This window comes from Pithys albifrons, chromosome Z (genome assembly GCF_047495875.1).
Source record: "Pithys albifrons albifrons isolate INPA30051 chromosome Z, PitAlb_v1, whole genome shotgun sequence".
Taxonomy (NCBI): domain Eukaryota; kingdom Metazoa; phylum Chordata; class Aves; order Passeriformes; family Thamnophilidae; genus Pithys; species Pithys albifrons.
In genome coordinates, this window is record NC_092497.1 from 17,341,060 (window position 1) to 17,358,083 (window position 17,024).

Sequence of the window (17,024 nt, forward strand, 5' to 3'; positions counted from 1 at the left end):
GAATCATCATCTCATTTTCCATACACTATTTGATTCTGTCAAGGCAGCAGCAAGGTTAGTGGAGACTGGAAAGTGAATTTAAATCAGATAGAAAAATCAGTGTAACAATTTCCCTCCCTTATCTGGAGTATGGCACTGACTATTAATGTTTCAGAAATATATTATTTTCCTTCCCATTGATTCACACATCATTTTCTTCCTGTATAATTTGTAACAAAAAGGAAAAAGAGTGTAGCTATTTTACTAAGACGGTGTTTTCCAAGTGAGTACCACAGGTACAAAATGTTTCCTTTTTTTCCTCCTGTTGTTTCAACGCTACCCAATGACTGAAAACTGAATAGCAAGGACAATCATGAGCTCTTAGGGCCCAATTCATAAAAAAAAAGCTACAAGCCATTTATGCACAAATGTTGCTACTTTCATATGGAAACAAGCTACATAAAGAATTCCCCTTTGTGATTCACCAGCCCTCTTTATGTTAACATATTTTTCCTCAGTGGTGTACGTGAACAGTGCACAATTCCGCAGAGGGGACAAGGACAAAAGCAAAAGGATTTTTAGTATTTCTTTCAGAAAAATCTTAACAAGCTTGTTGTTTCTCTGTCTTCTCCAACCCTCTCCCCCACCCCTCCCCCACCCACCACTGGACTGGAGCAAGTCTGACTCTTCTTGTAGGCAATTGTAATTTAATTTCTGGAAGATTATGTATTCTTTAAATACCAGTGATTTTTTATCAGTATCAGTTATGCTGGCAGATAATTTGTAAAAATATTCTTAATGACAATGCTTAAAGAAGAATATATGGATATTTATGACTGAAAATGCATATTTTTATTTTATTCATTCAGGTATTGTTTCCTCACCAATCAAGTTATGTTTATTTATGGTGTTGGTTAACTGCCTAAAATGATACCTGATACAGATAGATCAAGGTATTAGAATTTTACAGTTTTTGTCAGAGGCACACTCCTGCTGCAGAAATGGCACCCTTAACAGACAGCAGAAAACCTACACATGATCTTAACCTAGAGGCACAGAAACCATGAAATATCAAGTTTCCTTTGTTTCTTGCTTTCTTTTTTTTTCACCCTCTGAAGTTGATATTGCAATAGATTACACAAAGCATCTCTGGAAAGAAAGGGGTACTTCAGCACAGCTTTTCTTCTGGTCAAATAATGAATTAGAACCTTTTATGAAACACTGATGTGCTATTGTTCAAAATGAAAGTTCATGGAAGTTCACCATTTCCACTGGCCTATGGCTCAATGACGGCTGTATGTCTCTCTTGTAATGAAGGCAGTGAAAAGCATTAGATGCATTCCTAGGTATGACATACTGTGATACACTGGATTATTTTATTATTGGGTCAGAACCAATAAAATAAAAATAAACAAATACTTGTACATATGTACGTGTTCTTATTTTCAATTTTATAATATATTTATATATTCTAGTAGTAGCATGTCATAGCTCAGGAGATGAGAGAAGGGCAATCCAGAAGTTGGAAGTGCAAGTTTCTTTGACTGGAAAAGCTACGGACCTCTTGCACAGAACTGAGATATTGAGGTAATTTAAGCCCATAATCACAACAAAGGCATTGTTACAATAATGCCATTGCACTTCTATGTTACTCATATCTTCTGAGCTGTCTCATTTAAAATGATAAACAGAGCTGGGAACCTGTATGCAATTAAGTTTCTCCCCTTCACTGTGAAATACATAAACTGTCAGACTTTGTGACTTTGTAACTTTTTAATTTTTTTTTTTTTTTTGTCACAGTGACCAATGTCCTGTTCAACAGAGTCCATAGTCTGAACATGGATGAAAGCAATTTGCCCTATTTCAGCAAGCCAGGACCGGTTTACCACTGTGTGGGTGTGACCAAAGCTGTGTATTGCTGTGTATTCTAAACCCTCTATGTCATTTCTCATGAACTGTTAACAGTGGACCATTTGCAGCAGCTGTTCAGGACACACCTGACCCCTCAGGATGTAAACTGGGTGTTAATGAAGCCTGTGAGATAGGAGCTGTGATAACTCACCTCCAGGAAGTTGTTAGCACCTCAACACCCAGCATGAGAGGGCGTGTCTGCTATGGGCCATCAACGATTCCAAAAATACCCCATGACTCACAGAGTTAGATCTTCCATTGTGGAACTCTCCACCCTGGGGGAGGTACTGGGCATTCCCACCTGGACCTGAAGGCATCTAATCTTGGGGTTTGAAGACCTCAGGGACCACTCGTGGGATCCAGAGGTGGACCAGAACCTTGACAGGACTGCAAACACCACTCTTGACAAGACTGTAACTGTCATCTGTACCAAGAGGTTTTTTCCCTTCCTTTTACTTTGGACCCAGGGGAACCACGTGGTTCTCAGCACAGGATGTAACAAACCCCTTTGTGTTTGTGCCCCAGGGTACTGCGTTATACTTCTGGGGTTTGTGGGTTAAAATTAATTTTTCTTTGTGTCACTGTATTTATTATTTTTATTAAATTTTAACCCTGACTTATGATCTCTCTTGAACAGGGTTCATTTACCTTTTAACCAGAACTTGCCAGTTTACCTTTAAACCAGTACATTATTGTTTTTATGTAATTCTATGTTCGTGTGTATGTATTTGTGTGATTAGTCTCTACATAATCTCAGTTTTTGCTTTAAACATAGTTTTTCGCAAGGATCAATTTTGTGCTTGGTGAGTGATGGTGAAGAATAGCAAAATTCTTTTTCAAAATTTCTTAAGATCTTTTTGTCTGGCTAAAGCAAATGTCTCAGTCCTTGATATTCATATTTTAAAATCTTGTCACCGATGTTTATCAACAGAAATTCTGTAATAAAAACCAAAAAATTTACTGCCCTTATAATTTGTAGATTAGTTATAAAATCACACTGACATTAACAAGTCATGTAGAGATACGCAAATTTCAAAAAGAAATTTATTCATTATACCACCTTAAAATAAGCAAAGTGTGTTAATGATCTCTTTTTCTATAGAAAAAAAGAACCACACATTTCTCCCCAGCTCTAGTTCTGCCACAGAATAAAGCTATTTACATTATGGAAAAGCCCAGCACAACTCATAGAAACAGAGATTCTTGAAAAACCTTTGTCAGAGATTTCTTTTTGTACTTTACCCTTACGGTTGCCAAGCCTGATTTACTGTCATAAATCTTATCTTAGTTTCTATCAAGGGAATCATAGAGGACAAAGTTCTTCCTCTTATGTGGATCACTGTTGGTACTGTCAAGTTCTGACTCATGAAAAGTAAAAACTGCAAAGTCAAAGTTAACATGACTATTTAAGATGAGAAGTATCACAATTGTTTACTTTCTTGTTCTCCAGTGCTTAAGACAGTACTTCAGATCAAGGAGAAAAAAAGTTAGGCCACTCCTTACAACCTTGCTCTTGGTGACTGCAACTCAGGCTGAAAGCCAGGGACCATGTGGGGAACAGCATTGCATGTCCTGCATAGCATCTGGGGCTTGCTACTGCTCCATGCCCCAAGTCCCATATACTGAAGACAGCTTCTCAGCCTACCATGGAAAGAGCTATATTACACAAACTGGGTGTGGGATGATGGATAGAGTTAAAAACCTAGAAAGAATTCGGAATTTAAAGTAAAAAGCAGCTACAATTCCCTGGACAGATTGACATTGACATGCTCTCCAATACAATGATAATACAACTGCTCAGGGGAACATAATAGAATGTGGAACCAAGTGGAGACTACATGGCCCCCCTCCATTCTAATCGCAGCAGAATGGGAGAAAGGCTGTGGTACTAAGACTGTAAAATACCTGTCTGATAAGGGAGAATCAAGACATTCTGCTGCTGAAGCCAACAACCATGTCAAACCCCCTCCGCAAGTGCCAAGCCATGACAACCAACCCCTTCCCATTAGGTGCACCAATCATAAATAAAAGGTATTTATGACTGTCATGAGAAAGGGAGGAGGGAGACAGAAAGGCAAAGATTTCTAGTCTTAACTGTATTAATAAAAGTTATTAGCTAAAAGTGCTTCTAGACAATCAGAGCCTTATGTCCCCAACACTGTCTGTCGACTAATGGACAGCACACAGGTTGGAAGGGTTTCTGACCTCTAATATGAAGCCACACTTAAGCCAGAAAAGAACTTTTCCCACAACCGCTCCCACAATAACATTTCTTAAGACAAATATGTGGCAGTTATTGTGGGTTCTGCTTTGCCGGTGATAATGTTCAGCTGCAAGATTGTATTTAATTAATAATAAAAGACCCCAAAAGATACCAGCACAAAACACATTCTACAGAGACAAACACACTAAACTCAAGTTACAATACAGCAATGTATCCCATTTTCAAAACAGACAGAAACTAGAAACAAAGAACTACTAATTAAAAACACAGCCACCTAAAACACTTATCTAGATACTCTCAGTAACATAGGGCGATAAAATATCTTGCACACTACTCTCTCTGTAACACAAAAGGAAAGAACAGAACTGCTTATCAACACACAGGTTGAAAAAGAAACTGCATATTGAAAGTAAAGCAAGTTACTGTAGTTGCAAAACAGAGCTGGTCTTATAAAGTAAGAATAGCAAAAAGCAATAACCATTATAAAGTAGCAAAGTGTGAAGCAAGTTAGTGTAGCTAGTATTAAGGCAGCAAAATACAGTCAGGAAAGAAGATGCTTATAAAGGAAGAATCAAAGTAGCTGTTAGCGTAAGATGTAAGATAGAATTTATAAAGGAATAAGCTTTGTAAGAAAGTAAAGTTAAGAAAGTAAAGTGTTGGAAAATAGAAAACACATGGTCTTCTCACCCCTATATTGTTCCAGGAGGTAGGAGGAGACAGGACAAGCTGCAGTAGTTACCCTCACAGAGACGTGGCATTTCCCCCTCTCTGCTGGAGTTTAAACTCCATACTTTTTATACCTTTTTTTTTTCCTTCATGTAGTTTTGTGACTAATAGTCAATCTATTGGGGGGGTGATGGTGATACCGATGCCTGAGGTGAGGTGGGCATCTGCATGTGTTCTCAAAGGAAGCAGCAGCGTTGGGAATGGTGTGTCTCCATGAATCCTGATTGGAGGTCAGAGTGGACCATTTGTGGCAGTCAATGTGGCCAAGGCTGAGGTGTTGTTTCAGGGACTCCTTGTATTTCCTCTTCGGGGCTCCTCTCTTGTGGCAGCTGATGGTGAGTTCACCACAGAGCACAATCTTGGGGAAGTGATGATCCTCCGTCCTGGAGATGTGCCCTGCTCAGCGCAGCTGCGTTCTCATCAGCATGGCCTCGATACTGGTGACCCCTGGCTGTTCAGGAACAGACACACTGGTCACATAGTCAGTCCAATGGATGTTTAGGATTGAATGGAGGCAGCGCTGATGGAAGGGTTCGAGAAGCCGCAGGTGGTGGCAGTAGACGAACCATGATTCAAACCCATATAAAAGAGTAGACAGTACAATGGCTCTATGGACACTGATCTATGTACTTCTGGTGTTTATTGGACCAAATTCTTTTATGCAGTTTTCCGAAGGCTCTGTATGCCTTTGCTAGCCTGTTGTCTATCTCTTTGTCAATCTTACCATCCAAGGAATTGATACTTCCATGACAGGTGAGCTGCTGGACTAACTTAAGCTCTGATTCACCTACAGTGATGTGGGGTTGACAGAAGAATGCCTGAAGTGCAGGTTGGTAGAGAACATCTGTCTTCTCCAAGCTGACTTCCAGCCCATAAAGCTCAGCAGCCTCTGCAAAGCAGGATGTTAAGCGCTGCAGAGCTGCTTCTGTGTGAACAATGAGGACAGCATCATCAGCAAAAAGCAGCTCCCGAACAAGGTGATTCAGGGTCTTAGTGTGGGCCTTCAGTCTCCTCAGGTTGAATAGACTTCCATTGGTATGATATAAGATGTAGATGCCATTTTCTTCATCGATGTCTGCCATGGTCCTTTGGAACTTCATGCTGAAGAAGATTGTGAATAGAGTTGGTGCAGGAATGCAACCTTGTTTCACACCGTTGGTTATTAAAAAGGGCTCAGAGAGTGCATTGCCATATCTGACTTGTCCACGCTGATCCTCATGTAGCAGGATGATCATTTTGAGGAACTTGGGGGTGCATCCTAAACATTCCAAGATCTGCCACAGGCCTTTTCTGCTCACAGTGTTGAAAGCTTTGGTGAGGTCAATGAAGGTTACATAGAGACCTTTGTTCTGTTCCCTACTCTTCTCTTGCAGTTGTCTGAGAACAAACACCATGTCTGTGGTGCTCCTATTGGCTCTGAAACAACACTGGCTTTCAGGTAGAAGTTCTTCTGCAATAGTGGGTACCAATCTGTTCGGAAGTATTCTTGCAAGGATTTCACTAGCAGTAGAGAGTAAAGTAATACCTCGGTAATTTGAACAGTCTGATTTTTCTCCTTTCTTCTTGTACAGGGTGATGATGACTGAATCACAGAGATCTGATGGTAGTTCCCCTTGTTCCCAGCAACGCACAAGCTCAGGAAATTTGGCTTGGAGTGCTTGACCTCCATGCTTCCAGATTTCGGATGGAATTCCATCAATCCCAGTTGCCTTGCCAATTTTCACCTGCTGTATGACCTTAAGTGTCTCTCCCATAGTAAGGGCTGCATCCAATTCATTTTTCACTGGTTGTTGTGCTGAATTGCTGAGCCTTGGACTACAAGGCTGGCACTGAAGAGAGTCTGAAAATGTTCAGACCATTGGTTCAGGATGGAGGTTTTATCTGTTAGAAGCATTTGACCATCTGCACTGAGTACAAGGCTTTGAACCTGGTGTGTGGGTCCGTACACTGCTTTCAGGGCCTCATAGAATCCTCTTTGCTCACCCAAATCTGTGCATAGTTGCATCTTTTCTGCTAGGCTGAGCCACCATTTGTCCTGGATGTCTCAAAGTTTCTGTTGGAGCTTACTGCATGCAAGATGAAAGGCGACTTTTCTTATATGGCAAGGTGGCTGAGCAAAGTGTGCTTGGTGGGCAGTTCACTTCTTCAACAATTCCTGAATCTCTTGATTGTTCTCATCAAACCAGTCTTTGTTTTCCTTGGAGGAGAAACCTAAGGACTCTTCAGAGGACTGCAGGATGCAATTTTTAATATGTTGCCAAAGTGCTTCCGGAGAGGGATCTCTGGTATTATCTTTAAGTCTAGTTTGAAGGTTTACCTGGTAGCTGTCTCTCACTGTGGCTGTTTGAAGATTGTTAACTTGGAGCCTCCTCCTTGGAATGCCACCTCTCTTAGGTTTGGGATTAAAGTGGAGGTTAAGTTTGCAACACACACAAGGTGGTGGTCTGTTTGACATTCTGCACTAGACATCACTCAAGTATGACGGATATCACCAACATTTCTCTGTTGCAGTAAGACACAGTCAATGAGGTGCCAGTGCTTGGATCGAGGATCCATCCAGGTTGTCTTCAGGCTGTCTTTCTGTTGAAAGATAGTGTTGGTGATGGTGAGCTGCTGTTCTACACAAAACTTTAACAAGAGGCATCCATTATCGTAGCAGTTTCCAATGCCATGCTTGTCCAGGACTCCTCTCCAGGCTTCAGAATTCTTACCTACTCTGGTGTTGAAGTCACCAAGGATTATGATGTTATCATCTGCAGGATCCTTTTGGGTGAGGAGGTGCCGGTCGGTGTAAAATTTGTCTTTTTCCACTGGATCAGCTTGGAGAGTTGGCGCATATACGCTAAAAAGAACAACATGTTGCTTTGTGTGTAGTGGGAGGTGTAAGGACATAATGCGATTGGAATGACCTGTCAGCAGATTTTCAAGTTTGGAGGCAGTGGAGGTTTTAATCGAAGCCAATTCCTGAAAGGTGTCTTTTGATTTTGGGTTTGTCTGACCAGTAGTGTGTGTAGCCAGCACCATGTTCTTTAAGGCTGCCTTCCTCATGAAGATGAACTTCACTGAGAGCAGCAATGTCGATGTTGAACCATGACAGTTCATGGGCAATTAGAGCAGAACAATGCTCAGGACATCCACTATCCCCAGTATCAAGCATGGTTCTGATATTCCAACATGCCAGTCTCGATTTGAACACACCTTTGCAGGCAGGTGCATGCCTTTGAATTCTCTTTGTCTTTGTTTTTGCTTGACTGCATCGGAAAATGCTAAGTTGACCATGGTTATCCAAACAGATGTGGAGATGAGCTTTGTTTTGGCCACCTTTTCCACACACGTCTCCATGTGGAGCAAGCAACGCTGTCCTTAGAAAAGCCTGCTTGGTCGTTCACGAGATTGTCCTCTCCGGGGTCATTCTCGAATGACCAATATCCTGAACCACCTGCATGCGAGATTGGGTCTGCAGCTTCCAGTGCTTCCTCACCTGCTGTTTTGACCCTCGCCTGTCACTACAGGACTTTGCAATGTGGGTGAACCCTTTGAGCCTGTGCAATGGATTTTTTAGGTGAGGCACAGCGTGTGCAGAACTGGCCCCACCCTTTACTCCTAAGGTTCATCTGCCATGGCCTAGCGAGCTTGGATGGTGACAGCGAAATATAAACAGATATATACATATGTATAAATTCACATATATATAAATGTATTGCATTATATATTATATATAGTGCATACATATGTATACATATTTCTTTATAATACAGAATATAGCTCAAAGTTGCAACTGTAAGAATAAAGAAGGCAAGGATCTTCCTCTCAATGGAGACAGGAGTTGTAAATTGTTTGCATTTCAGCCCAAGTTCCTTATTAACCTGCTTGCTTAATATACATGTCTATTGGTTCCTGCAGAAAAAAATCTTCTTTAGTGATTTCTAATAAAATTTGCATTCAGACAAACAAACTGCTTGATGTGTAAATAAATGACTGGTTCATCAGGTTCCAGAATATGGGTTAGCAGTTTCTGCTCTCCCTGGAGGCCAGACTCAGTGGAGTGCCTCAGGACTCTTCTAGCACCTATCCATTTTAATACCTTTATTAACATGGAGGCAGAATGAAAGTACACCATGAACAAATCTGTGAATAACCCTGAACTTGAGGGAGCAGTCAGTATACTTAAAGATATGAATGTCACTCAGAAGGTTTTCAAGATTTCAGAAAAATCCAGTCCAAAATTCATGTTGAAAATATCTGCTTTAATGTTCTTTCTAATTGTCTCTTCTTCAAAAGCAGATTACAGGGTCTTAACACTAAAAGAATTGTTGAATGTCTGGTTATATCTTATTTTTAATGGAATGTATTTTTATTGTATTTTTTTTGTTGTTTTGGTTTTGATTTTTTTAAATAAAACAATATCTACTTGTGAAATCTAAAAATAATAAAGGGTAGTTTTGAAACCAATTCTTTTTCTGCAAGGAGAAAACTCCCCTGAGTAGCCCTGTTGTTACTTACCTTGAAGCAAGCCTTCACAAATAATGAAGAGGGTTCAAATTTTCTTAAGCACATTAAATCCTTCCCTTCATTTGATTCAAATTAGTTCTCTCTGAAAACATCCTAAAGTCCAGGTTATCTGGCTCATGGATGAGTGCAGGTGGTATCCTGAGATATTACCTTTAAAAAAGCCTTACTATATTTTGTTTTCAAACATATAACTGTTCTTCCACTAAGAGTAAGCATGACATTTATACACTTTATATTAAACATTATTTAAATGACTGTTATATTTATGCTTTCTCTTTAAAGAAAGGGAATTTGCATTAAGAAAATGTCTAAAAACTGGCCTTTGATAGAAGAATGATTAAGAAAAGATAAAATTGAAATTCAAAAGTCTTCATTCCCATATTCCTTATTTCTGGAAAAAAATTGAAACCCCATGTCTTCATTCCCATGTCCTTTGTCTTCCAATATAGAGAGAAATGTGCCTGAACAATCACTATAAATGAAGATCCCAATTAAAGTGGACATTTAGCCAATGCATTTATAAAAATGTGATTGATCACCAATGTATACATTTTTTTGCACTAACTACTTAAAGGTAGTCTGTGTCTTTATATATATGTGTGTATGTGTATATGTATGTATATATATAAAATATATAAATATATGCATACATATATATGTATAGGTATGCAATCCTGCTTTCAAAATACAAGATAATTTAACAATATATATATATATATGTGAGGGGAATTGGCAGCGAACTGGAAAGACAGGTAATTGATGGAGGATTACATTTTTCATTTGTGTTTGTGTGCAGACAATTTTACTTTACTGCATCCTTTACAGTGAAATGTACTTGAGTGAAAAATAGGAAATTAAGACAGTTTCCTCTCCCTTTCCCATAGTTGAATTTAGAGAAAGGCTTGAGGAGGGATATTTATAAGATACAACAATAGAGAGGGAAAAGCACGGAAATGGAACTATCAGATATCTAACAGATATGACACGAATGGAAAGCAAAATCAATTTTGTCTATCTAAATTACAATTTTTTTTCCACATGAAATTATGGATATCCACTTGTCAAATTGCTGAATTAGGGTTTTCTCTATCTGACGGGTAAAGCATATCATCTGGCTTATGTCTGCATTGCTATCTATAATCCACTGATAACCATAAGATACTGGAAAGCAAGCACTGTCTTTCATAGAAAACAAAGATATCAAAATTCATATTCTGCATCTGATCCAAAACATCTTTGACAATGGACATGGCAAATCACAAGATCAAGACAACCTACCAGATGAAGCACATTTGGAAAGTTATTCTGCTCATCTGTAGCCTAACCCTTTACTGTTTTCACCTAGTGTTCATGCAGGGGCAGTGGATTTTTCTCCCATCAGGTGGAAAATCCATTTGGAATCGCAGAGCTGTCTTATAAATAATTGCATGACACCAGACTTCCCAATTAATAACAATTGCTGAGGTGATAAGAGGTTATTAACAAATGTAGACTGTATATATCTATCAATACATGTGATAAAACTCATGATGATGTAATCTATAATATTCACTTTCTCTTCTTCAAACGGCAGAATAGACACCATATTATCATTATTTATAGGGGAAGAATTTTCTGTGTGTAAGATAATTTGAATTGAGATACTCATTATTAAAATGCCAAATAACCTTGATTTTGTCTCCTTGACTATTCTTTAAACTGAACACAAAATAACTTTGATGTAGATAAAGAACTGTAAAAAATAATGAGGTAAATTGCTTACAGAGTTTAATTAGTTCAGTAATTTTCTGTTAGTTCTAATTACTTTACTAATTTATCTACATTTAGCAAATATCATATTTAGTATGAACTTTTATTGCATGGCAATTAACTCAGTATTCAATGACCTTATTAGTGTATACTTAAGACTTAATTTATATCTTGTAAACAGTTATTTTGATTTTTATTTTTCCATGCAAGCTGCACCAGTTGCAGTTTCTCTTATCAATTCAAGATGTATCTGCAGCAATTCAATTCAAATGTATGGAATGTGTTATACACACACATTAATTACAAAGCAGCCAAGACTCTCCATTTACATTTGTCCTAGTTGAGCGGGAGGGACCAGTTAACACTGTGTGGGGGTGATCAAAGCTGTGTATTCTACCCCCTCTATTCATTCCCCAAGGACAATGGGCCATTGGCAGCAGCTGCCCAGGGAGTCATTATCACCTTCACACTCAGCCTGAGTGGGCGGAGCTGCTAATGGGCCATCAATGGTTCAGCACCCCCTGGCTCTCAGAGTTAATCACCCATTGTGTGAGTCCCCGCCCAGGGGGAGGGATTGGGTGCTCCCTGAGGGTACATACGTGGTGGGTAAGAAGACTTTGGGGACTTCTTGTCGGATCCAGAGGAGCAGCAGGACCTTGACAGGAGGAGATCACTGCTCTCACCCAGACTACAGCCCTCGCCTGCACCAATGGGTTTCTCAATTCTTTTTGCTCTGGACTTGGGGGAGCCACAGGGGGTCTCAGCACAAGGGCTAACAAACCCCTTCGGGTTTGTGCTCCAGGACACTGGGTTATACTGCTGGGTTTTTGTGAGTTGAAAGCAATTTCCCTTTTGTGTCAGTGTATTTATCGTAATATTATTATTAAATTTTAGCTCTGACTTATAATCTCTCTCGTGGTGAGTTCATTTCCCCTGCTGGTTCGCCTTTAAACCAGCACAACATTTCTTTTGCACAAGAATTCTATGAAACAAACATCATGGCAATTTTTCTGCTATGAGAACAGTTTCTCTTCAGCTGTTTTCACACTGAGTTCCATGAAAAGCATTTTGCATTCTGAGAGGGAAATGTGGGATACCCCCAGCACTGCTTCCAGCAGTTTCCTTTGACACAATAATCTCCTTGCAATTTGCAATTTCTTAAATCTTAAAGTAATGTTCTCTTTATCACCTTACATACCACCACTGTCTCTGACTTTTATCTAGGCAGTGAAACTGTGACATGCCATTATACTCTATGTACGTAAAAACCCCATGAAAACATGTCAGCAGACAATGTCTTCTGCAGGAAGAAGCAATAGCATGATCTCAGTCATTGCATTCTGCTCTTATTGTGTGGGTGCATGCGTATATTCATCTTCAATTTCCTATGCCTTGCTGATAATTCTTGCATCCTGTTTTTTTAAAATTCTATTAATTTTAATTAAAATATAGATATTTTAATTATAATAGAATTAAAGTAATTATCATAATTGGTCATTAAGGAAGTGCAATTTGATTAATCCTCAGAAGAACTATAATCACTGTCACAGGTGTTCAAATGGCAGACTAGTCACCTATTTGCTTTGCCATTGGAAAATAAACCTGTTTTCAGTTTTCTTCAGTAACCTAGTCAGTCAAGACCAATACATTATCAGCATAGCATTCCCCTGAACTAACACTATGTGTTTCTTTGCTAGAGAAAGGAGGTTGGCGGTAGAATTGGCACCTGTAGATTAGCAAAGAGCTGTAAAACCTATGTTGTCAGTAGTCCTCAAAAACCTTGCTGGTGATAAAATGATATAAAAGTTTTACCTTCTTGACTGGTTGAGAAAGGGAAACATGCTTCACTGAACTCTATCCAGACCAATACTATTGTTGTGAAGCATACTTTTGTATGCCCTCAGTAAACTACCTGTCTCAAGAGTTTGCTATACTATTGCAGGTGTTTGCTACCATATTCTAGACTTGAAGTACTACCCTCAAATAGAAGGTACTTAAGATCTTTTAAGGTCAAAAACTGTAATGGCAAAGTCCACTTCAAAAACTAATTTTCAGTAGGATATTCAACAAACTTTAGGAGAGATGCATATCACAGAAAACTGATTCAGATAGTGCTATATTATTCATGCTTAAGGGTGAATTTACTGTTTAAATATAGAATTACTTCCATCATGTCACAAGGTATTGTATGGCCAGACTTTGTGAATGAAGATTTGGGAAGGGCTCTTCCCACGTGGGTGTGCCATTCCAGCCTGCGCAGTGGATTTTTTAGGTGAGGCTCAGTGTGTGCAGAACTGGCCTCACCATTTAAGTCCTAAGGGTCCATTTGCCACGGCCTAGCGAGCCTGGACAGTGACAGTGGACTGTCTCCAGCACCCGGTACTAACTGGGGCTGACCCTGCTTAGCATTCAAGATCTGATGGGATGGGATGGCAGGGAGGCATTGAACTGCCAGGGGACGGTCCCCACTGAGGCTCAAACTCAGGACCTTGGAATTCAGAGTCCAGAGTGCTCTCCATTATGCCATGGGACTGCCCCATGTCACAAGGTACTTCCCCAAAATCTGCCATAACCTCAGTTTACTACTTTATGCAGATATTGAAAAAACCCCACATTGTCCCCTCCTTTTAGGGCACTCAATCCTTATCAAGGTGTGATTTATTGAAAAAAATCTGGCATATCTAAGATTTACAGAATGGAGATTGAAACTTTGTTTATCAACAAGAATAAATCAATCAAACTTATCAGCTTGATGTCTATCTGTCATATCCTAGTCAAAGCAGAATGCAAACAAAGCCAAGGAGACAATGGCTAGCAGCTAGAAAACAAATTATTATCAATGAAGGCTTTAACTGAAAATGCTAAAATATTGGAAGCTGGTCAATATCTGAAAAATTGTCACAACCCTGATGATTTCTCTGTTTCCCTAAAAAAAATAGGCAGATTAGCACTTGTAAGAGAGATATTGAATCTTCCCAAGTGAGACACTCAGTATTTTCTTAGGGCTACAGTAGAGAAGGCGTATACTACGCATGAGAATTCAGGGAGTACATCTGCCACTAATTATCTTGTAGAGAGAGTGGTTGATGGTGAGGATTGTTTCATGCCAGACTGAGAACACACAGACATTCAATAAATGTAGTTCCTAACAAAGAGATAAATATAAGGAATTCAAAAATTTCTTTGGTATGAATTGTACCCTGGAATATATCATCTGCCATATATTACAAAAAGACTCAATTTTTTTTTTCATTTACATAGGAAGATGCTTTCTAGAAGCAAATCCATTAACTATCTCCTGAAAGTGAACAACTGCAGGCAAAACCTAAAAAGAAGAAAAGAGAAACAAAAATTCATAGGAGTCAACGAAAGCAATCTAAGACATGTCTTTTCAGTTTAAATAACTACAGAATAGTATGTGCTATATCTAGTGTAATATCAAATAACTAATACTAATAATAAAACTTGTTCTTCCTCAGAAAATGCTATTTTTCAGATTTTTAAAATAAGCAACTGAAATGCACTTGTATAAGCAAATCAGCTACCTGTTTAGCAATAATTATAGAAAACAATCAATATAAAAATTCCTGGTCTTAAAGTGATTAATACATATTATTTTTTCTATTAAAGTATTATTCTTCTATACCATGTCTAAGAATTTCAAAGGCTCAAAATTCATGGTTCTTCAGTTTTCTACTCAAACATCTACAGAATAGCTCTGTTTCAACAAAATGTGAATAAACCTGAGGACTCTGCAGACTACCATTGTATTTTTAGTTACTAGATCAGGGTGTTTTATTTTTTAAATTATTGTTTTCCTACACTTTATGACAGTAGTAGTCAGAATCTGCATTTGAATCACCTGGAATGTTTAGAGAACTATCCAACACAGACAAGTAGTTTTTTTAAAAGTCAACGAAGAATTTCAAGTAAAGAAGAAAGTTGGTGAAATATCTTTTTTTAATTATTTTCTTCTTCATGTAGGAATGGCATTACACTGTACTGGAAATCAAAAGGCCTGTTTTGCCCTAAATGAAACTGATACTAGAATGAATTGAAATTATTTAGGTTTAAAGGGAAAATAATTGATTTCTTTGCTATAGCTCTGTGACAGATGTTTAAACTAAAATGACCATTGCAATGTGAGTCATTTAATAAAATTTATACCTCTGTGATATAAATAGATGGAGCTGTTCAAGCCAAAACATATCTTGACATGAATTTTTGTTATGGGTAATGCACCACCCACAGCACACCAACTGTCCTAATTGACAGGAAGCTCAGCATGAGACAGTAGTGTGCCCAGGTGGCCAAGAAGGTCAATGGGATCCTGGCCTGTATCAAAAATATTATCACTAGCAGGACCAGGGAAGTGATCCTTTCCCTGTACTCTGCATTGGTGAGGCCACACCTTGAGTATTGTGTTTAGTTCTGGGCCCCTCAGTTCAGGAAAGAAAATCAGGTGCTGGAGAGGGTCCAGAGAAGAGCAACAAGGCTGGTGAAGAGACTGGAGCATAAGTCCTATGGGGAGAGGCTGAGGGAGCTGAGGTTGTTTAACCTGGAGAAGAGGAGGCTCAGAGGTGACCTCATCACTGTCTAGAACTGCTTGAAGGGAAGTTCCAGCCAGTTGGGGTCTGGTCTCTTCTCCCAGGCACTCAGCAATAGGACAAGTGGGCACAGGGTCAAGCTTTGCCAGGGGAAATTTTAGTTGAATATGAGAAAAAAATTCTTTCCAGAGAGAGTAATCAGGCATTGGAATGGGCTGCCCAGAGAGGTGGTGGATTCACCATGCCTAGAGATTTTTAAACTGAGCTTGGACATGGCACTGAGTGCCATGATCTAGTAAATGGACTGGAGTTGGACCAAGGGTTGGACTTGATGATCTTGCAGGTCTTTACAAAACCAGTCAATTCTATGATTCTATAATCCTATGTCTGTGTGCAAGATATGGAATAATATTTTTCCTAGCTCCTGACAATAACTTCATCAAATAACTAACTTTCTGTGAGTCTTACCCATATAGGTAAATTAATATCTCCTTCTTGAATAGGAATTTTTTACTTTATTTTTTTTCTTAAATGAACTGATAATTTTTAAAAGGCCACATTTAAAACATAGAGAAAACTAGAGATCATTTTTCAGGGTATTGTCAGCACCTCAAAATGTTTCAGAAATTGTTGATCTTTCTTCTTCCTAGGGCACAGTTACTTTTAATGTGCATGCCTTTCTGGAAGATGAGTTACTAATAGATTTCTGATATAGTAATGATAAAAATTACCTAGAATATCTAAATCCTGAAATCATATTCTATTGCCTTTTCAGAAACAATGTTCTTTCTTTTCTAGATAACAGAAATAAAACTGACAATTTTCCTATGATTTTTTCATATCAGGATGATGTTTATTTTCAGACTTACAAACAAGTACAGTATATTTGAACTTTACTTTTGATGTAATTGTTCCTATGCAGCTTGCATTTAACATCTTTGATCTCTGAGTTAGTGATCTAATCTGCTGTATAACTCAGCTTTTATTGATCTGTTCTCATGCAGAGCAAATCAAGTCTCACTTTTATGGCAGAGATTGAAAAAGATAGTAAAACTGCCTCTGAGACAGCAGTTTAAATCTGTGCAATAACAGTGGAGGCAAGAGATAAGACTTTTATTACACTGCCAAACTTCACATGAACTCAAAGTGTCATTAAATTGGTATGTGTCATTTGCCACATATATTTATTTTACTAGATAAGTTGGTAACCACCCATTTAGACGCAGTGCAGTGCCACATTTTCTTCGCCACATCTTCTTTGCCACAGAATCCATTTCTGACACTCAAAACACATTTGAAATATCTTTTTATGGTACTTTGCATACATTTCACATTTTCTGTTCTCATGCAGTTTTGAAAAAAAATTTTGAACCCCT